Source organism: Mus musculus, chromosome 17 (assembly GCF_000001635.26).
Source record: "Mus musculus strain C57BL/6J chromosome 17, GRCm38.p6 C57BL/6J".
Lineage (NCBI taxonomy): Eukaryota > Metazoa > Chordata > Mammalia > Rodentia > Muridae > Mus > Mus musculus.
The window spans coordinates 79106696-79131892 of NC_000083.6; positions in this window are offsets into that span (position 1 = coordinate 79106696).

The window sequence follows — 25197 nt, forward strand, 5'->3', positions numbered from 1 at the left end:
ATAGTCCCAGTAACGCAAAGGTTTTGCTTTAATAGTTCTGGTATCTTGTTAATCACAGCTTTCTTTAGCCCCAGCTAACCAGAACTATAGAATCTTAAACTCCAACTGGCCAATGTCTGGGATCCAACTCAAGATCTTCTGGGCTCCTCCAAGGGCTTGGAACACTTCTCTAGCCATGTCCTTTGTAGCACATGCATCGTCCTCCAGGCTCCAGATGCCTGTACTCCACTGCTGCTGCTGCTCTTGGTGGTCATCTCGTGGTACTGGCATCTCCAAAACACTGCTGTCTTCTGCTGTAACTAGGCTTCACCAACAGCCTCTCATAGGCTCTCTTCATGGTGCCAAGCCTCAACTCCTTTGCAGGACCCCTTCAGTTCTGGGCCATCAATTGCAACTGAGGCTGCACCTTCACCAATGGCCTTCCATGGCCTCTCTCGGTGCCGAGTCTCAGCTGCTCTTCATGACCACTTCATGCCTTCAAAACTAGTACCACCTGGGTGACTCTTTCACATTACCAAGTCCAGCCACAGCACAAGGTACAATCTTGGCTATATCTGGAACACAGCCACCGTGCTCTCAGAAAACACTTCCCAGAAGATGTCACCTCAATGATGCTGGTCTCTTCTTAATCACCGCTAATTTCTTAGCTCCATCTAACCAGCATCAATAGTCCCAGTAATACAAAAGTTTCACTTTAGTAGTTCTGGTATCTTGTTAATCACAGCTGATTCTTCAGCCCCAGCTAATTAGAACCACAGAATCTTCACAAAATAACAATGGCCCTGAAAAGAGTCTTTAATTTTCCCTCTGAAATTTCACAAGCCTGGCCTCCATCTTCTGCACTGTTCTCAACATTATCTTCCAAGCTCCTACACAACATCTCACAGAGCTCTTAACACCAAATGGATCTTCTGGCCCAAAGTTCCAAAGTCCTTCCACAGTCCTCCCCCAAACATGGTCAGGTTGTCACAGGAATACCCCACTATGCTGGTACCAATTTCTCTTAGTCAGGGTTTCTATTCCTGCACAAACATCATGACCAAGAAGCAAGTTGGGTGGGGGGCCGGGGAGGGTTTATTGAGCTTACACTTCCATACTGCTGTTCATTACCAAGAAGTCAAGACTGGAACTCAAGCAGGTCAGGAAGCAGGAGCTGATGCAGAGGCCATGGAGGGATGTTCTTTACTGGCTTGCTTGCCCTGGCTTGCTCAGCCTGCTCTCTTATAGAACCAAGACCACCAGCCCAGAGATGGTCCCACCCACAAGGGGCCTTTCCCCCTTGATCACTAATTGAGAAAATGCCTTACAGTTGGATCTCATGGAGGCATTTCCTTAACTGAAGCTCCTTTCTCTGTGATAACTCCAGTTGTGTCAAGTTGACACACAAAACCAGCCAGTATATCATCTTAGGTAGAGCTTGGCCTTGTGGATATGGTGGCTGGAGAGGAAAAGGCCCCAGGAGATCTCATTATGATGCCGAAGCTGGGGTTTGCCTGTGTCTTGGAGAGACTTCTTATTTCATGACTGTGGCCCCTTCCTACAGGAGATGTCCTGCTTCCCCTCTCTGTTCCCTACGGTGGTGGAAACTTGATTGTGCGGACCTTCAGTTTCCACAGAAGTTCAAAGGTTCACCAAGTACCGTTTAGAGTATGTAATTTGACCATTGAATAACAGGGTGGACTTCAAGTTTCTGGTTACCAGACAAGGGAAGTGGTGCTAAATGGAAGCAGAAACCCCAGTGCAGGCTCCGGAACAAGGAACCACATTGGCTTAAGATGGGGCAGGGGCCTCACTGTCCTTGGAAGTGAAGTCTGCGGTGTTTCTTGTTAGTTGTCTGGGCCAATCACAGTGTTTTTCTGGGCCACGATATCCTCAGCTGCAACCTCATTCTCTGCAGGGATTTGTTGAGCCCTAAAAGCCATGTGGCCACTCTGAGTAGTGTTCAAGGGCTTTACCTTTGGCCTTGTGGCTGAATTCAAATCCCGATTCTTCAATATAAAACACATTCAACATTGATCAGGCTATATTTCCTTTCTCTCATGTGGATATTGGGATTTCACTCACAGGGTTTTAATTAGGTGAATTAACACTTTTAAAAACAGCGTGTGAGAATGTCTGGCACTAATTATTCATGAAGGATGCTCACGAGTATGACCTTACACAAGGCTGCTTTCTTTCCTGTTTGTTAATTTTCATGTGATAACAAAGGAATGGGTTTCAATATGAATTTTATAAACACACTGCATTCTTTGTTCTTATTCACACACAACTCTCTCCCCCTTTTCCCCTCAACACTTGTCCCTTCCTCTTTCATGTCTCATGTATTTCTCTGCCCTTTCTTATTTCTCTCGTTCCCCTTCCCTCTTCTAGTCTACTCCCTCTCTCCCTACACACATGTACACACACACACTCTACATGTGAAGAACATGAAATATTTATCATAATTCTGTAACTGACCTATTTCCCTTATCATCCCTAGTTCCATCCATTTTTTCTGAAGATGTCATGGCTTCATTATTTATACCCATTTTCTTTACTATTCATCTATCGATGAACATTGTAATCTGGTCCTATAACTTGGCGATAGTAAATAGTGTTTCGATATACATGGACAGATAAGTGGTTCTGTAGTATTTTAATTTAGTCTCCTTTGGGTACATTTCTAGAAAAGAAAACATAGCTGGGATCATATAGTAATTCTATATTAGGAATTACTGAGGAACCACCTCCTGATGTCTCGAATGGTCAGAGAACTTCACACTTTCCCTCTACACCATGCTTGTCAGCTTTCGGTTGCTATTTTAGTGATAACCATTCTGACAGGGGTGGTCTAGAATCTAATTGTAGTTTTGGTTAGCATTTTGGTTGGGGTTACTTTCAAGGGACGGTATTTTATATAAAGGTGGCATCCACAGTCAGCTGCGAGGCTCTTGTCACGTTTAACAATGAGACTGGTAAAGATCAGAGGAGTGTAGTGACTTGCTGGTGTGTGTAAGAGCCAGGACCTTGAAATACTCCGGGGGAGAAATGAGTCAGACATTCACCGAAGAGACAGAGTTGGATTAATCTACTCTGGTGAGCAGACTTTTTACGCACAGCCAAGGACAGAAGAAAACCCTCCACACAGGTGATACCAATAGGCTGCCACTAGCATCTGAGAACATCCTCTGGGCGGGCTTCCTAGGAGCAATACTGATGCTGCCTTGCGTGTCTGCTCCTGCTGCCCTTACTTTCTAACTTTGTCTGCTAAATTAGGAAGTCAAGATGCAGTTAGCACGGCCATGAGGACCAGACTCCGCTTTTGTTTGGCCCCTCTGAGGCAGCTCCCGAGGCGGAGCTCCAGTAGTCCACCTCGGATCTTTAACACCACCGCTCCTTCGTTTTTTATAGCTACTATTCTTTTTTTTTTTTAAAGTCATTGAAATGATTGCTTCACAAAGTTTTGTTTTGTTGGTTTTTTTTTGTTTTTTTGTTTTTTTGTTTTTGTTTTTTTGTTTTTTTGGTTTTTCGAGACAGGGTTTCTCTGTATACCCCTGGCTGTCCTGGAACTCACTTTGTAGACCAGGCTGGCCTCGAACTCAGAAATCTGCCTGCCTCTGCCTCCCGAGTGCTGGGATTAAAGGCATGCGCCACCACGCCCGGCTGAAAAGTTCTTATTTATTGCTCTTTAATATTTTCTAAAGCAATGCAGTTATTACAGTAAGTTTGAAAAGTATAGAGGTATAGAAATAAGAAAACAGTAATATTTCTCTCCCTCCATTCCCTCTTTTCTTTTCCTTTTGCAGAGATATGCATTGGACTCAGGCCTTGTACATGCCAGACAAGCACTCGGACTCTGAGCTCTTGGCCTTCTTAGATTTCTTCCTATGAATGAATATATATGAATATATACATATGTATATGTATATATATGTGTATATGTGTGTATACATAGAATATATATATAATCTTTTCCTATTCATATAAATTTTACTGTCAATCATTATCCTATCCATACTTTGCACATATAATATCCTTTCTTGAATTATTTTAAAGAACATTGTATGTTAATAAATGATTTGAAAACAGTTTTTAATGGCTCCATGGTAGTCCATTGCAGGAATAAATCAGAGTGTATTTATTTTAATCTCCCTCAGTATTTCTAATATTTTACTTTCATAAATAAACAATACCTGATGAAGTTTTGCATATAAACCTTTGTCCAGATCTCTGTTTCCTTGACAGTAGACTTCACACATAAAAGGGTGACAATTCGCATTCAGGGTTCATCTGGGTTTAGGGCAACTGAACTCCGGGATGACTGCTTTCTGCATGAACCTCAGGCTGCCAGTAGGTGTCGACTTTGCCTCATGTTTCTTCTTGCAGCTCTTTATCCATTTATTTTCAGGATCATCTTTGAAGGGCTGTGGGAGAATGCATTGTTAGTAAGTCAATAGAGTTCAAATATAAAATTTGAAGTCTCTCCCAAGGGTCACAACCCCGAGTGCCCGAGGGCTTGGCTATTTTTCTTTTCTATGTGTTGCTGATTGTATCCAACCCAGCAGCCTATGTGGTGCTGACCTGCTACTGAGAGAAATACAGTCAGTCAGCACAGCCTGCAAGGCTCTCTAGGAATGTGTACACATGCATCATACACACACACACACACACACACACACACACACACTCACACACGCACACACGCACACACGCACAAGGAGAGGGGAAAGACATTCGCTTTTGCCTAATGAGTGTATTCTTGAAGCATCCTATAATTAAAAATTGATAACCTTATAGAGATATCTATTTTAGACAGCCTCCTTTCTAAATAAGGAAACTGAGTCTTGGAGAGGTTAACTTGTTAACATGGTACAAGTATTGAGATGGTTAATCGCTGTTGTTGATGTGTTTAGATTGAGAGTCACCGGGGAGACCGAGGCACACGTCTTAATGTATCTGTAAGGACATTTTCAGGATGGCTTAGTGGAGAGGGAATGATGAACCTGAGTGTGGGTGACATTGTCCCACGGTCTGAAGGCCCAGATGGAATAAGAAGAGGAAAGAAATAGCAAGCCAAGCTACTGCTGGCTTTCCTGGACTGCCAAGGTGTGTCTACTCAGCTTTTACCACGCCTTCGCTGTGCCACGGAGAACCAACACCTCTGGCAACTGGAGTTCAACATGTTTTTTCTCCCTTAAGATGTTTCTTTATGGTGTTTTGTCACAACGATGAGAAATTTGATGAGCGCATGCTATGCTGAAGCAGAATTCAGATCCGGACATTTACCTTTTAAAAAAAGAAAAAATATATTTTTCTATCTGTATGTACACCTGCATACCAGAAGAGAGCATCAGATCATATTATAGATAGCTGTGAGCCCCTGTGTGGTTGCTGGGAATTGAACTCAGGACCTCTGGAAGCCCATACAATGATCTTAACTGCTGAGCCCTATCTCCAGGCGCAAGCACACTTATCTTTGAAGTGTATGACTTTAACAATTTCCCCATCTTTGTTAAAAAAAAATAAATCTACAATACCAAAGCTCTTTATTAACCACCTGGACATGGGTTTCTAAGAATTGTGTTTATAAGATCTTCCTGGGATATTCACGTGGGCATACCAACTGTAGACACCCATTTCATTTGCACTGGGACTGACTGGACAAATTAGAAGCCTTGGCTAAAGAGAATAGGTTGACCCATGTGAGCTGAGTGTTCAAGTCACTTGTCTTATGACAGCAACAAAGGTCTTCAAACCCTGGGACTGGCCTTACAGAGACCAGAAAATGTGTTTCGAAATTTTGACCTTTGTTGCTAGGCAACCACTCTCCCCCCCCCTTTTTTTTTGCCAGAACAAAAATATTATTAGCTGATACCTGGTTCATTCTTTAGCCTAGCAGCAGGGTGTTCAGGCCTGGTTCTGTGCTTTAGGCTTAGGCAGACCTGAAATTGACTTGTAGTTGTGCTGCTTACAGACGGTCTCTGAGACTGACCAGGTTCTTTAAGCTCTGTGCCTCAGTTTCTTCCTCAGAAGGCTGGGTATAACTATACCTGCCTCACAGAATGGAGGTGACTGCAAGATATTGACAGTATAAGTGTTACATCCTGTGCCGAAATTGCTGTCTAGGAGCTAACAGAAAGGAATAATATTCAATAAATAACAGGGAGACAATGTTATTATAAACCTAGATGTCTTTTAAATTATTCATAAGTAGCCTATTCACATGCATAGCAGAAATCCACTCATTGTAGTTGTTCATTTCATGATTTCTTAGTATATCTGTTCATTTGTGCAACCTGTGTGGTCTGCCCTTTCATTGCTAGTCTCCCATTCCTGCCTTTAGCATGGGAGTGTTTACTCTGTACTGTTGTAGGTTTGGAGCATGTAACTTTCTTCTTGATTTTACAGGGACTCAGAGCTAAGGCATTGCCTTGTGTCTCAGAAGACACTTTGGGCTTTTTGTACAATGCTGGGACTGTTAACCCTTTTAAAGTTAGACTGAATGTATTTTCCATCATGCGGTAGTCATGCGGTTTGGCCCTGAGGTGGAATGCTGTGGTTTATCTCTGAGAAGTCCCACAGGCTCATATTTTGAAGGTTGTGAAGGTAGGCGGTAGGGCCTGGCTGGTGGAAACAAGCCACTAGAAGAAGCCCAATTCCTGTTTTAAGAGACATTTATATCATCCAAAGAGTTCTCTTTTGCCTGTTTGCTGGCTGTTGTTACTTACAGTCCTCTCTTACATAACAGATAGTTCTTCTATCTCTAGAAATAGTCCATTTTTGGACATGTAATTCACATGAAGTGGTAAAATATGTGATCTTTAATGTCTGGCTTCTTTACCAAGCATATAGTTGTAGAATGTAGTAGTATGTATATAGTATAGTATGTAGTATGTATATAGTGTAGTATGTAGTATGTATCAGTGGCTTTTTCTTTTTTCCTTTCTTTCTTTCTTTCTTTCTTTCTTTCTTTCTTTCTTTCTTTCTTTCTTTCTTTCTTTCTTTCTTTCTTTCTTTCTTTCTTTCTTTCTTTCTTTCTTCCTTCCTTCCTTCCTTCCTTCCTTCCTTCCTTCCTTCCTTCCTTCCTTCCTTCCTTCCTCTTCCTTCCTTCCTTCCTTTCTTTTTTTTTTTTTTTGACAGGGTTTCTCTGTGTAGCTCTGGCTGTCCTGGAACTCACCTTGTAGACCAGGCTGATCTCGAACTTAGAAATCCGCCTGCCTCTGTCTCCCGAGTGCTGGGATTAAAGGTGTGCGCCACCACGCCCAGCCAAATAATGTCTTTTTTTTCTTTCTTTTTCATTGTTGAACAATTTCCCATTGTAATTATATAAAATGCTCACCAGTTGATGGACATTGTATCATTTTTATGTTTTGTCCATTTAGCATCTTGAACATTTGTTCTGAGTTTTTCTATACATACATGTTTTCAGGCTTTTTGGATATACCTAAAAGTAAAACTGCTTGGTAATCTGGTTAACAGTTGAGTGTTTTAGAGAAATTATCAAACTGTTTTCTAAAACACGCATCATTTTAGTTTCTCCACACTTTTACCAACATCCATCACTACCTCTTATTTTAATGACAGCTGTCCTAATAGATCAGAAATAGTATTTCCCTGTGAGATTGGCATCACCATGTGATTATCATGTGTAATATTGCCTACTATATTTGCTTGTTTACACACACACACACACACACACACACACACACACACACACACGATCTTACTATGTAGTCCTGGCTGTCCTCAAACTCTTCATTTATACTCAGGCTGGCCTCAAACTCACAGAGATCTTCCTGCCTCTGGCTCCTGAGTGCTGGGATCGAAGATGTGCACCACCATGCCCTATGTGCCCTTGTTTTAACTGGGCTATGTGGTCTTTTTCCATTGTTCAGTAATGCGTCCTTACTTACTCCGAATATATTTTCTGAAGTTGATGAGTTGCAAATGCTCCCCTGCCCTCATCTTTGAGGGATTCCCCCCAATTATAATGAATTGTTCTTGTGCAGTGTGTGCGTAAGTGCTTTGTGAATGGGAGCCAGAGGTTGATGTGCATGCTTTTCTTTATCAGTTTCACTGTAGGTTTTGAGATCGGATCTCCCACTGAAGCTGGGACTTGCAGTGTGGGTAGACTATCTGGTCAACAAGCCCTGGAGATCTTCCTGTCTCTGCTTCCCCAGTACTGGGAATATGGGCTTTTGTTACTGAGCCCCAGCGTTTTGGATGTGGGTGATGGAATTCGAACTCAGTTTTCATGTTTGTGTGCTATACCAACGTTGGTTCACGTTACCAACAGAGTCATCTTCCCAGACTCCTTTCCCCTTATTGACAATACTTGAAATAGAAAGGTTTTAGAATTTGAATAAAGGCTAACACCTATTTTTCTTGTTTATGATTTTAATGCCTGTGGTGGTTTAATGAGGAATGACCCCATAGGCTCCTGTATTTAAATACATGGTACCAATCTAGTAGCATTGCTTAGAGAGATTTAGGAGGTGATGCCTTGTTGTGTCCGGCCAGCAGATCACAGCCTGGGTTCTAGCCTGGAAAGGCATTTTGGAAACCTGGAAGAGAAGAAGGGCTAGGCGAGGAGAGAAAATGATGCAGCTAAGACAGGCATTCTGATCAAAGCTCAATATTTTATTTCCGACACTCAGTTATGAAGGAGGGGGAGGGACCAGATTCCCGCCAAATAATCTTGGAGTCCAGCAGCAGGGTGACCACGTGTATGACTCTGAACAGCAAAGCGGCAGGTTCCAGCAGAGGGCGTGGCAGAACGATTGAGCGGGAAGCTCCACCCCTGAGCAAGCAGGTTTCAGGCTGGGGGAGGGGAGACTACAATGCCTTATAGAAGGAAGCAAGCCACGAAGGGTAGACTTTGAGAGCTTAAAGCCTTGTTCTAGTTCTAGTTTTCTCTATCTGCTTTATGACTGCATTCAAAGATGGAAATTCTGTTTCCTGTTCCTGCTGTCATGCCTGCCACTTGTTGGTATGCCTTCCTGCTATAATACATTGTTATTCCTCTGGAACCAAAAAAAAAACCAAATAAACTCCTCCTTGTATAAGTTGCCTTGGACATGATACTTTATCACAACAAAAGGTAACTCATACACTGCCCTAAGAATCTATTGCTAAATTCGGTTAAGGTTGTAAACGTTACTCCTATATTTTATTTTGAGTGTTTTATTATTTTAATTTCTTTGGTTATACAAATCAAATGTACAATAGCACAGAGCAAACATTCCTATCCCAATCTCACCCCCCCCTTTTTTTTTTTATTTGGTTTTTCAAGACAGGGCTTCTCTGTGTAGCTCTGGCTGTCCTGGAACTCACTTTGTAGACCAGGCTGGCCTCGAACTCAGAAATCTGCCTGCCTCCGCCTCCCGAGTGCTGGGATTAAAGGCATGCGCCAACACCACCTGACCCCAATCCCACTCTTATATTTCTGTTATTTGCATCATACACAGCCTCTTTCTTGGGCCAGATTCACTTGAGAAACAGCATTCTTCAGTAGATATTCCATGTTCCTGGCATCTCCTATATTCTGGGTGTCCATTTCAACCTAGGATGACTTCTACAGCTCAATCCAGGTCTTTAGAGACTCTCTGAAGTTCAGAGAATCTGATCCTATTACATATTCTCTGATCTCATTGGCTTTCCCCCATGATCCCTGGTATAAGTCTCTATGTAACTGTGGTATTCTGCATCCTTGCAAAACCTGAGACACTGAAGACTCTCTTGTGTCAGGATTTTTTTTTTTCTGGTACTTTCACTTCAAATGAATGTCTTGAAAATGAGTTTACAGTTTTACGTCTTTCATGAAGTGGGTCTTTGTTGGAAAGGGTCTTGCCCTTTACTGTTAGCCCCGTGTACAGTGCTGGGCTCCTCCTTACAGCATTGATCTCTCTAACACCTAACTGTGCTTTGTCTCTAGCACTCATTCAACAACTTAAGGTTTTATTTTTAAAAAAGCCTTATAGTTCTGAGTATAGAGCCAAAGGCTTCACAGATGCTACATAAGCGTTCACACTCTGCCTTCTGGTATCTGGGTGACAGCCCTGGGCTACTTTATCTACTATTTCCTCGGGTTAGGATGCTATCTACAATTTTAACCACACTCACATTTCCTCTTCGTCTTCGTCGTCTTCGTCGTCTTCGTCGTCTTCGTCGTCGTCGTCGTCGTCTTCTTCTTCTTCTTCTTCCTCTTCCTCTTCCTCTTCCTCTTCCTCTTCCTCTTCCTCTTCCTCTTCCTCTTCCTCTTCCTCTTCCTCTTCTTCTTCTTCTTCTTCTTCTTCTTCTTCTTCTTCTTCTTCTTCTTCTTCTTCTTCTTCTTCTTCTTCTTCTCATTCTCCCTTCTGTTTAACTTTTTGTGCTAAATTCTCATTATAAATCTGGCTAAAAGCAGTGAGCAGTAGCCACACATCACAGCCCTGTGCAATACTACTTCCATTTCAGCCTTATGAAAAATTTCAGGATATGAACAAACTGAAGTTTTTGTTGTTGTTGTTTTTTTGTTTTTGTTTTTGTTTTTTTTTTTTTTTGCCAGAAGGTAACACAAATGTCCCCCTGTTGATTACAGTTCTTGATGGAATTTTTGCTCCTCTTTGAAACCTCAAGAACATAGTCTTTACTCTCCTCATTCTGGTCTTCCAGACTCCCAGAACAACCCTTTAAGCTCTGCTAACAACAGTCTATAACTTTCTTTCTTTCTTTTCTTTCTTTTTTTTTTAGGTTTCTTTGATTCTTTGTATCTTTTTTTTAATTAGGTATTTTCCTCATTTACATTTCCAATGCTATCCCAAAAGCCACCCACACCCTCCCCCCAAGTCTATAACTTTCTTAGCCAATGTCTCCAAATTCTTCCACAATCTTCCCACAAAGCAGTACAGTATCCAAGGAACATGTAGGTTCCGTCTAGCAATGACTTTCTTATCTCTGGTGCAAGCTTGATTAGTTATGTTTGCATTGCTATGATAGTACCTAATAGGACAATGTATGGAAGAAATATTGATCATAATTCACAATTTCATAGAGATTTCCACCATTATAGTGGTGAAGCCAAGACTGTATTAAGTCTATGGCAGAAGGAGCTGTGGCAGAGGCGTTGCCTTTGAAGGCCTGTCTAGGAAGCTATTTCTATCACCTAGACCACTGCCTTCAAAATACTGCCACAAGCTGGGAATGAACGGTTCAAAATAGGAGTATGTAGAGAACATTTCAAACTGTTGGTAGCTCCTTAACACTTTCTGCATATATAATATAGTTTTACTCTCCTCTAGTGGCAGAAAAGGAGACCTCCCTTTGAGTTGTTGCTAGAGAGGGTCTAAGAAAACTCCAAAATAATACAGGCTATTGCTACGGCCCTTGGTTGCTTCTTAGAACCTGAAGATAAGACCTTATTGCTTAAGACACCGCACACTTTGGAAACAGGACCTGGAGGAATCTGACTATATCTCACCCAGAAGCCTTCTGAGGAATATCTCTCAGTACCAGAAGGAATTGTCTAAGGAAAGCAATCAGTAGTTACATGCAGCTGAAAGCATTCATCTGTAACAGTGGCCAGATATGACCATATCTCCAATGATGATGACATAGCACTTAGATCTTCCAGTACCTCTCAGCTGCCTTTTAGATTTAAGACCTGCTTAATAGGCAGGGTCATGCCTAGGACTGTCAATCTAACTGGCAGAGGCCAGAGGCTCTAGAGGAGAATTTCCTGTTGCTGCTTTTCCAGATGATACATATTGTTTTAGCCACAGGTAAGTACAGCTCTCAGTTCTCACCAAAGGAGCCTCTTGTCTAACAAATATATCCAACCCTAGTATGGAAATAATGAATCTATTAGAAGTTATAGTCTTTAACCACAACCTCACCTGTAATGCCACAGTCTTTTCTTTAATAGTAGACTAGTTATTTACAAGGCTTGTCATTTTTTTTTCTGTTAGGTATATCCCTTACCTCTAATAATTGTTAAAATAATAAGTTTTTATTTCTTTAACAATTTTATACATGTATACAATGTATCTTGATTATATGCCTTCCTTCTGTATTCTTTCTTCCCACTCCATCTGGATCCCCACCAACATATCTCCTTCCTATCATCTTCATGTCCATTTCTTTTCCTTCCTTCCTTCCTTCCTTCCTTCCTTCCTTCCTTCCTTCCTTCCTTCCTTCCTTCCTTCCTTCCTTCTCTCCTTCCTTCCTTCCTTCTTTCCATCTTTCCTTCCTTCCTTTCTGATTCAGGGTTTAACTATGGAGCCCTGGCTCTTATTGTTATGTAGACCATGCTTGCCTCAATCTCACAGGGATCCACTTGCCTCTGGCACTAAAGATACAGACCACTATGCCAGAATATCTTTTTCTTAAAAAGAAAAAAAAAAGTTCTTGTAATGTACAATCCAGTTAGTTCTTCCCATATGCACATGGTGGTGGTGGGGCATCAGAGTACAGGAAATCTGTCAGTGGCCACACTTGCCTAAGAAAATGACTTCTTCCCCTAGCAACCCATCCTGTGTCAATGGCTTCCAGTTAGTGGTGGGGCTTGTGAGCTCCTTCAGCTGCCATGCTGGAATGTTAATGGCCAGTCTTGATTAACACTTGTCCAGGCAACCACAGCAGGTGTGAGCTCATGAGTCTATTGGCTGCATTATATCCTGAAAATGGTGTTTCACTCTGCATACTCCCGTCCTTTGGCCCTTATGTTCTTTCTGCCCATTCTTCTGTAACATTCCCTGAATCTCAATGGACCCTTGTACATTTTTTTTTTTTGCCACAGTATTAAAAATGCCTTCTTCTCTTTCTGGCACCTTATATAATAAAGACATTTTTCATTTAATGTGATACACATTCATGAACCTTGAAACCATAAATGTTACACACTTAAACACTACACACTAAATACTAGGCCTATGGGAAAAACATGTTTGGGGTATATATCTCAATATATATATTCCCTACCAGACCACATAGAACCTTCTAGCATTAGGAAAGCTAGCCAGAGGGAAGAGCTTAATTTCTCTGTCTCCTGCAGATAGAATATGGTGTCTTCATAAATAAGATCTTACCATGTAGTTATAATGAATAACCAAGACACCTCTCTTTATTTTTAAAGCATGACTGAAACTTTATTTATGTAAAGAAAACTTTAACAGTTTCCCAAGATTTCATTTTATTCTCTGACTTCAGTATATCAAAGTATAATTTTTCAAAATTTTAAAACCATGATCCATAAAGATGATAAACGTGTGGAAACACGGCAGCATGTAAAATGGTTCTTGAGCTAACAGAGAAACTAGGTATTCACAAGCATTTCTTAAAAGAATGTTACAATGAGATTGCTGGGTTAGATGCAAAAATCATGTCTAATCCATAGAATGATAAAACTATGACTTTTAAAATTTTCTTCACGGCTGGGTGAATAGATGTAAATTAGCACACAACAAGATGTGGACTTTTGACTGAGAGTAAGTAGAGAGTTAAATGCAGATATATCCCTTTAGATAGTCAAGCAGTTCCTGACCAGTATGAAGAAAGAAATGCTCTGTTTGCTTGGCTCATTGCTAAGTTTTGGGTAATTTTTCTTGACATGTGCTAGCTTTGTTGGTTTGTCTGGGATTTCTTCTAAGCAAGAGAACTCACAATAGTGGGAATAAAATTATAACCTCCAGTAAAAAAGAAGAAGCCCTCAGCTTCACTGTGGTATTGGCAATACTACAGTTTAAGGCTTTTTTAAATAAACTCTTTATTGAGGATCTCCTCTGCTGTGAAGTCAACCCCTGGGCTTCCATGATTCTTGGTTTGTGGAAGGTTACGCCCAAGCCCCGCTGTACTGTAGCTTCAACCCTGCTGATCTACAACTCCTCACATCTGGATCCAGTTCTGCTTTAATTAAAGGCTTGCCAATATTTTCAACCTCTCTTATCATACATTTTATATCTCCTATGTCAGCTTGCCTGGCCATACCGAATTATCTCTCCAGGTACCAGTTATTTATTATATAAATATGCTGTATTGTCTAATGTGATAAGTAATATCTTACTTATGAAGACACAATATCTATCTGCAAGAGACAAATCACTCTCAAACTGATTGGGAAACTTCTTTCCTCTGGTTAGCTTTCACAGTGCTGGAAGGTTCTACATAGGCTACTGGGGGGAAAAAGACATCAATGGTTTCACCCAGAGCTTAATTCTGCCTTCCACAGAACTTACCTGTCAGGTACACCCATCAGTGTAATGGGTGTGTCTATTATGGTGTATACTAGCTTCTTTTCTGGTTTTATGATAAGACATGGACAGGCAATGCATAGAAGAAAGAGTTGATTTTGCTTTACAGCTTCAGAAGGTTAGCATTCATAATGACAGACCAAGGAGAGCAGGCAGCAGGCAGCGGGCAGCAGGCATGGTGGCTGGAGCAGGAAGCTGAGAGCTCACGCAGAAGGTGAAACATGAAGCAGAAAGAGAGAACTAGAAAAAGGGAAAATTTAACTTTAAACCACATGGCATACTTCCCAGGCAAATCTGAACCACCTATCCTGTGCTCCACAGCACCACCAACCAGGAACCAAGGGTTCAAATGACCATGACTATGAGAGACATCACACCACATGGAGTAAGTAACCACTTTCTGATTGGATTGGAGGCCTACTTTACAAGAAAGAATTTCATCCCGGGTATTGAAGTCCTGGCCAAAAGCCCATGACTAGGGAACTCATAGGTCCCATAGTAGAACGTGTTATTGTTATTTTCCTATGGTTTATGTTGTTAAGTTGCTGTCTTAATGTTTTTACATTTATACTCAGAGAACTGCGATGTTCTCAACCTTGGTTAGAGAAGGTTCTTTTTTCAGTGGACAGAGATCAGTACATAGATGTAGAATTAGTCAAGGTACAGAGAAGCCGAGTGCTCAGTTCAAAGTAGGATACCCATATCAGCTCCTATGGGGCAAGTGGAACCGTGTTGCCAGACAAAGACTGGAAAGATTGTTGAACACATTCAGAAACCCTGGTATTCTCATAGCTAAGACACTGTAGTTGTTTCATCTGCTCCTGACCCAGTTCTTGTCCTGGAGCACATAAGCATAACATCCCACTTGAAGATCGCCACCACCAGTGAAACAGCACAGAGTTCTCCATGCCATTGAGGTATCTAGATGGGCCAGCCCCGCGAGTTTAGCCAACGAGCTTCCCTTCTTGGACATTCCATCCTGCAAAAGGTAGTCAATGTGGTTCACCCGAGTTAAGTTGTATGATGCATTCATTTTCACTGTCAATAAACAATTTGGACAAGCAAGAACTGTCTCTCTCATCAAGAATTGCCATGGGGGGGGGTTGCTTCGTCATAGAGAGCCACTCCGTCTAAATCTCGGCAGAAGGCCCTTTTGCATTCCTAGACACTTGTCATTGCTGGCCCACAGACCCTTGTTCCTAATTCATGCTTCCCAGTGGCGTCTGGGTATCTGGAGTTAGGGAACACCAGCGTCAGCCTCAGCCTGGGTTGTTTCTCACCCAGGCTGGGGTCCCATCTTAGCCTGAGTTCTCCCATCCATGGGTGCTTCCTACGATTCCGACATCCATGGAAGTGTGGGGTGAAATGCAGCCTAGTGTCTAACCTTTTCGTTTCCTCTGCCCAAGCAGAGTTTGTGCACCCCAGCGGTGAGAACTACAAGCCCCCCCCCCCCCCCAGGGCCAGGGCTTAGGGAACATCCTGGAAGAGGAGAAAGAAGAAAAGGGCTAGAAGACAGGACCAAGTGCTTTACAATTCTGTCTTCTGAACATGACATGACTGTTACACTCATGAACTCACAGCTTTGGTGCATGCACAAGATCTGTACCAGATCTGGCCAGCCACAATTCTGGCTTCAATGAGAAAGGTGCTATCTAGGCAGTAGCCCTCAGTGAGGAGCTTTAGCGCATGCTCTGAGGAGGCAGAGAATCATGTGGTTTGTTTGTTTGTTTGTTTGTTTAGTGTACTCTCAGTGGTAGTTTCCTATGTTTCAATGGATGGCTCCACACTCACGCATAAATGAGCAGCATTAATTGGTATTAGAATTAAGAAAGAAACGAAGGAAGAAAGAAAGGAGAAGAAAAGGAAGAAGAAAGGAGAGAAGAGACGAAAGATAAGATCCAGAGAATCAGGGGTGTTTGCTGTGAGATTGTGCTGCCTGAAAATATCAGAAGCTACATCCACGTCTCAGCAACGTGATGGCCCAAACATGAGCTGAACACGGACAACAGCAATAGATATGCCAACCTACGCATATGGGAAGCTCGGGACGTCTCAACTGTCCACAAAGAATTATAGGCAACCAGGAGTGAAAGAGGAGTAGGGGAAATGGTCTTCCGCAGAGAAGACCGCAACGAGGTATCTAATTCCAAGCGATCAGCCCTGAAAACATATTTATTCAAGCAAGTATAAGGACTGAGCAGGCTGTATTTATACACTTAGGAATACGCATGCAACAACAATTAAAGAGGAAACGTTATTAATCTGAAGGGAAGGGGGAAATGAGGCAATTATATAATCTCAAAATACAAAAGAATTAGCTCTAAAAATTCTTATTCGTCATGACTATTGTACGTGTATGCGTGTGTGTGACGTGTGTGTGCGCACATGCGAGTGTAAGGGTGTGTATGTAATGTGTGTGGAGGTCAGGGGATTGCTTTGTGGAGTCTGTTCTGTTCCTTTCACCTTTCCATGGGTCAAGCTCAAGTTATCAGGCTGTGCAGACCGTCTTATTGCCCTGGATCTATTTCTGATCCCTCACATCTCTTAGGCTTGCATATTTACACTTCTTTGTCTGGCTATGACCACTGTGGATACATGTTCCAGGTTTTCCAGTGTATGACGATTCTTTGGAGCTTGTGTTTGATCTGACGTGTTGCTTTTGAACTCACTGTGTTTCCCAGGGGAACCCTGAACTTTTCATCTTCCTCTCAGCCTTGAGAGTTCTGGGATTACAGACATTCATTATCATGCCTGGTTTGATAGTCTTAGGATTAATCATATGTCTTTAATTAGGACTGGTTTTAATTGTTAAAAACTTAAATTCTAATTTCTAAGTCTCAACTGTGTTTTTACTTTATTATAGTTTCAAGCTTGATCATTCCATAAACATGTTTAATATAATTTATCAGATTGCTCCAATACTTATGATAACTACATGGTTTAGTTTGCACAGTGCTTTTTTCTATCCAACGTCATGTTGTCTTTTAGTCATATTGTTTCATATGTATATATATATATATGTATATATATATATATATATATGTATACACACACACACATATATATATATATATATATGAGTTTTTTTTTTAAGCATGACCTCATACTCTTGAGAGCTTTTATCCATGGAAATTCTTTAAGGCCTTGGCCATGCCTCTGCATTTCTTAAAAGTGAGTTTGCACTTGGTCCTTCTGTGTTACTCATGACACTACCAACTTGGGACTACTTTAAACTAAAATCCCAACCTGGGGCTTTTTGGGCCATAATCACAGTATAATTTCCAGCTGAAGACTCAATTTGTGAACACTTTTTGGACATTAACCCTCAGAGGGAAAACACAGGTCTTCCTTCTTTGTCTATAATTAATAGTTATGCTCCTTTCTGGGTGATCCTTGTGAGACTTGTTTCTTCACAGCACTCTCTTTGGGGTGGGGGTGGGGGTGTCTGAGTTTTAGAGAACTCCTCAGCCTGACACCTCATTTTCCTCAGAGTTTAACTTTGCCATATTTTATTAGTTGTCTAAGCTGAAGTCCTAGGTGACTACAGGTGTCTAAAGAGTATCTCTTGGCTTCAGAGTTTAGTTGTCTTGAAGATTTCTATGCCTTTCAAAAATACTTTTGACCATGAAATTTTTTTTTTTACTCTTTCCAGCTCAGCTGCTATGTATTTGAAGAAACACTTAATGCATTTTTTTCAGCTTTGTACCATACACTTTCTTTAGGTCACAAATGGTATACATGTATATTTCCACAAAAGGTATGTATATGCATATGTGTGTGTATGCGTGTGTGTTTATATGTATATGTATATATGTATACACATATATATGTATATCTTTTTGGCAAAATATATTGCATAATATGAGAACATACATCTATATTTGGCACATATATTACCTTTATGGCAACACATATATAATTATATTTGGCAAGTACATATTAATACTATCTTTATGGCAAAACCTCCATATTTGCCTTAAAAGTAAGGTTTGTAGGGTTCCTTTGTATTTTAATATTTAGAGTAAAATAAATTATGTTTAGTCTGGAATCTCTTTGGACTGTTCACTGTTTACAATTTTAATTTATAAGGGAATTTAAGTGGAGGACTTTAGTTTTTCTCTAGAAACTTCATAGTGCATAGACTTAAGTTCATATAAATGATAGCTAGCCTATTATTAATATTTTATTGTATTTTTTTAATATTTGCAGAATCATTAATATTTGGAATAATGTGAAAGGACTCATTTCTGAAAACCAGAGTAGGTATCAATTTTCATCCCTAGATGAAGAGTGGTGTTGGGAGTAATTTCCCTAACAGACCCTTAGGTCCTACAGGCTTCTGGAAGCCACACTCTCATTCTTCAATCACCACAGCCTTAATAAGAATGGAAGTGCTAATATATACCCCATGTGCATATACCCATGTACTAACATATACCCCATGTGCTAACATGTACCCCATGTGCTAACATATACTCCATGTGCTAACATATACCCCATGTGCTAACACATGCCCCATGTGCTAATATATACCCCATCTGCTTTGCTGCTTTGTCTCTCTCAATACATTCTGAATTCTGCTAGGAGAATCAGTGTGATTTATTGGGTCTTTTCAGTCCCAATAAAGAACAGTTAAAGATGTTAAGAGAAAAAGAATAAGAACAGAGTAGATCATTGCTCAGCACCTTTTCTTCCTATCTGATGTGCCAAGATGGAAGAAGACTGAAAGAAATGACTAGAGTTGTTGAAAAGGCAATTGAATGTCATTTTTGATTTCAAGTGGAGTGAGGAGGTCTTTGTTCCTGATGGTACAGGAGTGGTGAAGTCCATAGCAGTTTGATTGTCTTGTCTCTGGCACGCAATTCTTGCATGATCCTGGATGAGCCGATTGGTGGTAATAACCATTTCGTGGGGGTAGTTGTTATAATTACTGTTCATGAGTAAGGATGCACAAGCCTGGGAACCCGGGTGAGATAATGTCTGCAAGGTGCTTATCAAACACTTAGCAAACGAGAGCTGCAATAGAGGCCTATAATCCTAGTGTGTAAACTGTCATCATCAAAGTCTCTAATCAAAGGTCTTACTAATATCTGGAAAAGAAACATAGTAAATGCAGAAAGTTAGACACAGAGATATTTACATAATGCTTATATGGCATATCCTAAACATATGAGCCCATTAGTTGTGTGCGTAAGCTAAGAAATGACCTAAACCTACTGTATGTATGTAGACTATTAATGACCTTATGAAATTTGCATAGGTATGTATGACATATGTCAAATTATGAAAGTGTTCTGTTTGTGTATGGATATTAAGAAATGACTCAACATTCTTGAATCATCTCTCTTGTCTCAAGGTAGGCTAAGACTATAACCTTACCTCTTATACTGTATTTTCTCTAATCTTTACCTATTTTCCTACTATTTCTATTCGTTGAAATTCCATATAGTTTTGAAATTTAAAATTTGATGGTGTTCTACATATCTGTCATTGAAACTATGGTCTGTTGGTTGTATAAAGTGAGGATATGACCACTCCAAGATATGGTTGAGCAGAAGGTTTTTATTGTAGATATGAGAGAAGGTACATCTGAAGGCATCTGAAAGAGCCCAGAGTAGGCAGAGAAAATAGTACATTGAACATGGCCATTAGACAGAATTGGACCATGAGGAAAGAGACAGGGAGAATGAAAGAGAAAGACCAAGACACAAAGAAAGGATGTGGCTGAACTGGCGGAGTTATATAGAAATGAGAAGCTATGGGAAGGGAAGTCCATGTGCTGGAGAAATTTAGGGTGCAGGCAAGGGTGAGAAGAGCCAGGATGATAGCACAAATTCTGTCATAGGTATCTGTGATACTGAGAGAGCCTGATGAGAAAGCCCGGAGACCAGCATGTGCCTTGGTGTGCTAAGAGGCACCACAGTTAGCGAGTTGAGGTTCTTTTGGAACTGACATGGTAAAATCTCTATTTTGTTCATTTCTGTAGTTTGGAGATATGTAACACAAGAGATGGTGGCAGGAGAGTGTTTGTACTAGTGAGAGAAGAGTCCAAGGCCTAGGGCCTGAAGGGCCTGAGAGCATTCCCTATAGCTAGTTCTATAACATTTCTTTAAAAAGCTATTTATAGGGCTCCGGCTGCCTGTACAGGTGAGGGAACCATCTTGAGTCCTGGGTCCCTCAGAGACAAATCTGTGTAGGTGAGAGTGTGGACTGCAGAAGTGACACATCTTCTGGAACAGGCTCTGTTTCGGGTCTTCATCTTCAGCCAGGAGGCAGGTCTGAACACCAGACCTCTGTGCACCTTCCCTGCAAGAGGAGAGCTTGCCTGCAGAGAGTACTCTGACCACTGAGACTCAGGAGAGAGCTGGACTCCCAGGTCTGTGGACAGAGGCTAACAGAATCACAGGAGGAACAAGCTCCAACCAGAGACAACTATAACAACTAACGCCAGAGATTACCAGATGGCAAAAGGCAAACATAGAATCTTACTTACAGAAACAAAGACCACTTACCATCATCAGAACCCAACACTCCCACCTCAGCCAGTCCTGGATACCCCAACACACCCGAAAAGCAAGACTCATATTTAAAATCATATCTCATGATGCTGGTAGAGGACATCAAGAAGGGCATTAATAACTCACTTAAAGAAATACAGGAGAACAGTGCCAAAGAGGTAGAAACCCTTAAAGAGGAAACACAAAAATCCCTTAAAGAGCTACAGGAAAACACAACCAAACAGGTGATGGAATTGAATAAAACCATTCAAGACCTAAAAAGGGTAGTAGAAACAATAAAGAAAACCCAAAGTGACACAACTCTGGAGATAGAAACCCTAGGAACAGAATACAAGAGATGGGAGAGAGAATCTCAGGTGCAGAAGATTCCATAGAGAATATGGGCACAACAATCAAAGAAAATGCAAAATGCAAAAAGATCCTGACTCAAAACATCCAGGAAAACCTGGAAACAATGAGAAGACCAAACTTATGGATAATAGGAGTAGATGAGAATGAAGATTTTCAACTTAAAGGGCCAGCAAATATCTTCAACAAAATTATAGAAGAAAACTTTCCAAACCTAAAGAAAGAGATGCCCGTGAACATACAAGAAGCCTACAGAACTACAATAGACTGGACCAGAAAAGAAATTCCTCCAGACACATAATAATCAGAACAACAAATGCACTAAATAAAGATAGAATATTAAAAGCAGTAAGGGAAAAAGGTCAAGTAACATATAAAGGCAGGCCTATGAGAATTACACCAGACTTCTTATCAGAGACTATGAAAGCCAGAAGATCCTGGACAGATGTTATACAGACACTAAGAGAACACAAATGCCAGCCCAGGCTACTATACCCAGCAAAACTCTCAATTATCATAAATGGAGAAACCAAAGTATTCCATGATAAAACCAAATTCACACAATATCTTTCCATGAACCTAGCCCTTCAAAGGATAATAAAGGGAAAACACCAAGGATGGAAACTACACCCTAGAAAAAGCAAGAAAGTAACCCTTCAACAAGCCTAAAAGAAGACAGCTGCAAGAACAAAATCCCAACTTTAACAACAAAAATAACAGGAAGTAACAATTATTTTTTTAAAATTTCTCTTAACATCAATTGACTCAATTCCCTAATAAAAAGACATAGACTAATAGATTGGCTACACAATAGGACCCAACATTTTGCTGCTTACAGAAAACCCACATCAGGGGAAAAAAATAGAAACTACCTCAGATGAAAGGCTGGAAAACAATTTTCCAAGCTAATGGTCTGAAGAAACAAACTGGAGTAGCCATTCTAACATCGAATAAAACTGACTTCCAACCCAAAGTTATCAAAAAAGACAAGGAGGGGCACTTAATACACATCAAAGGTAAAATCTACCAAGATGAACCCTCAATTCTAAATATCTAAGCTCCAAATGCAAGGGCAGCCACATTCATTAAAGAAACTGTAGTAAAACACATTGCACCTTACACAATAATAGTGGGAGACTTCAACACCCCACTCTCACCAATGGACAGATCCTGGAAACAAACGAAACAGAGGCACATGGACACTAACAGAAGTTATGAAAGATATCTACAGAACATTTTTATTTACAGAATCTACAGATTCTGTAAATATTTACAGATATCTACAGAACATTTTATCCTAAAACAAAAGGATATACCTTCTTCTCAGCACCTCATGGTACCTCCTCCAAAATTGACCATATAATCGGTCACAGACAGGCCTTATCAGATACAAAAATATTGAAATTATCCCATGCATCCTTTCAGATCACCACGGACTAAGGCTGATCTTCAATAACAACATAAATAATAGAAAGGCAACATTCACGTGGAAACTGAACAACATTCTACTCAATGATACCTTGGTAAAGGAAGAAATAAAGAAAGAAATTAAAGACTTTAGAGTTTAATGAAAATGAAGCCAAAACATACCCAAACTTCTGGGACACAATAAAAGCAAAATTAAAGACTTTTTAGAGTTTAATGAAAATGAAGCCACAACATACCCAAACTTCTGGGACACAATAAAAGCAGTCCTAAGAGGAAAACTCATAGCCCTGAGTGTGTCCAAAAAGAAATTAGAGAGAGGATACACTAGCAGTCTGACAGCACACCTAGAAGCTCTAGAACGAAAGGAAGCAAATTCACCCAAGAGGAGTAGATGGCAGGAAATAATCAAACTCAGGGCTGAAATCAACCAAGTGGAAACAAAAAGAACTATTCAAAGAATCAACCAAACCAGGAGCTGGTTCTTTCAGAAAATCAACAAGATAGATAAACCCTTAGCCAAACTAACTTGAGGTCACAGGGACAGTATCCTAATTAACAAAATCAAAAATGGAAAAGGAGACATAACAACAGAACCTGAGGAAATCTAAAACATCATCAGGTCCTACTAGAAAAGGCTATAGAACCTGGATGAAATGGACAACTTCCTAGACAGATACCAGGTACCAAAGTTAAATCAGGATCAGATTAATGATCTAAACAGTCCCATTTCCCTTAAAGAAATAGAAGCAGTCATCAATAGTCTCCCAACCAAAAAAAGCCCAGGACCAGATGGGTTTAGTGCAGAGTTCTATCAGACCTTCAAAGAAGACCTAATTCCAACTCTCCACAAAATATTCCACAAAATAGAAACAGAAGATACTCTACCCAATTCATTCTATGAAGCCACAATTACTCTGATACCTAAACCAAACAAAGATCCAACAAAGAAAGAGAACTTCAGACCAATTTCCCTTATGAATATCGATGCAAAAATTCTCAATAAAGTTCTCGCTAACCAAATCCAAGAACACATTAAAGCAATCATCCATCCTGACCAAGTAGGTTTTATTCCAGGGATGCAGGGATGATTTAATATATGGAAATCCATCAACGTAATCCGTTATATAAACAAACTCAAAGACAAAAACCACATGATCATCTCGTTAGATGCTGAGAAAGCATTTGACAAGATCCAACACCCATTCACGATAAAAGTCTTAGAAAGATCAGGAATTCAAGGCTGATACCTAAACATAAGAAAAACAATATACAGTAAACCAGTAGCCAATATCAAAGTAAATGGAGAGAAACTGGAAGCAATCCCACTAAAATCAGGGACTAGACAAGGCTGCCCATTTTCTCCCTACCTATTGAATATAGGACTTGAAGTCCTAGCCAGAGCAATTTGACAACAAAGGGAGATCAAGGGGACACAAATTGGAAAGAAAGAAGCAAAATATCACTATTTGCAGATGATATGATCGTATATATGTGACCCTAAAAATTCCACCAGAGAATTCCTAAACCTGATAAACAGCTTGAGTGCAGTAGCTGGATATAAAATTAACTCAAACAAATCAATGGCCTTTCTCTACACAAAGGATAAACGGACTGAGAAAGCAATTAGGGAAACAACATCCTTCACAATAGTCATAAATAATATAAAATACCTTGGTGTGACTCTAACTAAGGAAGTGAAAGATCTGTATGATAAAAACTTCAAGTCTCTGAAGAAAGAAATTGAAGATCTCAGAAGATGGAAAGATCTCCCATGCTCATGGATTGGCAGGATTAATATACTAAAAATGGCTATCCTTCCGAAAGCAATCTACAGATCCAATGCAATCCCCATCAAAATTCCAACTCAATTCTCCACTGAGTTAGAAAGAGCAATTTGCAAATTCATCTGGAATAATAAAAAAAACCTAGGATAGGAAAAACTATTCTCAACAATAAAAGAACCTCTGGTGGAATCACCATGCCTGACATTAAGCTGTACTACAGAGCAATTGTGATAAAAACTGCAGACAGATAGATCAATGGAATACAACTGAAGACCCAGAAATGAATCCACACACCTATGGTCACTTGATCTTTGACAAGGGAGCTAAAACCATCCAGTGAAAAAAAAGACAGCATTTTCAACAAGTGGGACTGGCACAACTGGCAGTTATCATGTAGAAGAATGGGAATTGATCCATTCTTATCTCCTTGTACAAAGCTTAAGTCTAAGTGGATCAAAGACCTCCACATAAAACCAGAGACACTGAAATTAATAGAGGAGAAAGTGGGGGAAAGCCTCAAACATATGGGCACAGGGGAAAAATTCCTGAATAGAACAGCAATGGCTTGTGCTGTAAGATCAAGAATTGACAAATGGGACCTCATAAAATTACAAAGCTTCTGTAAGGCAAAAGACACTGTCAATAAGACAAAAAGGCCACCAACAGATTGCGAAAGGATTTTCACCAATCCTAAATTTGATAGGGGGACTAATATTCAATATATACAAAGAGCTCAAGAAGCTAAACTCCAGAAATTCAAATAACCCCATTAAAAGTGGGGTAGAGAGCTAAACAATTAATTCTCAACTGAGGAATAGCAAATGGCTGAGAAGCACCTGAAAAAATGTTCAACCTCGTTAATCATCAGGGTAATGCAAATCAAAACAACCCTGAGATTCCACCTCACACCAGTCA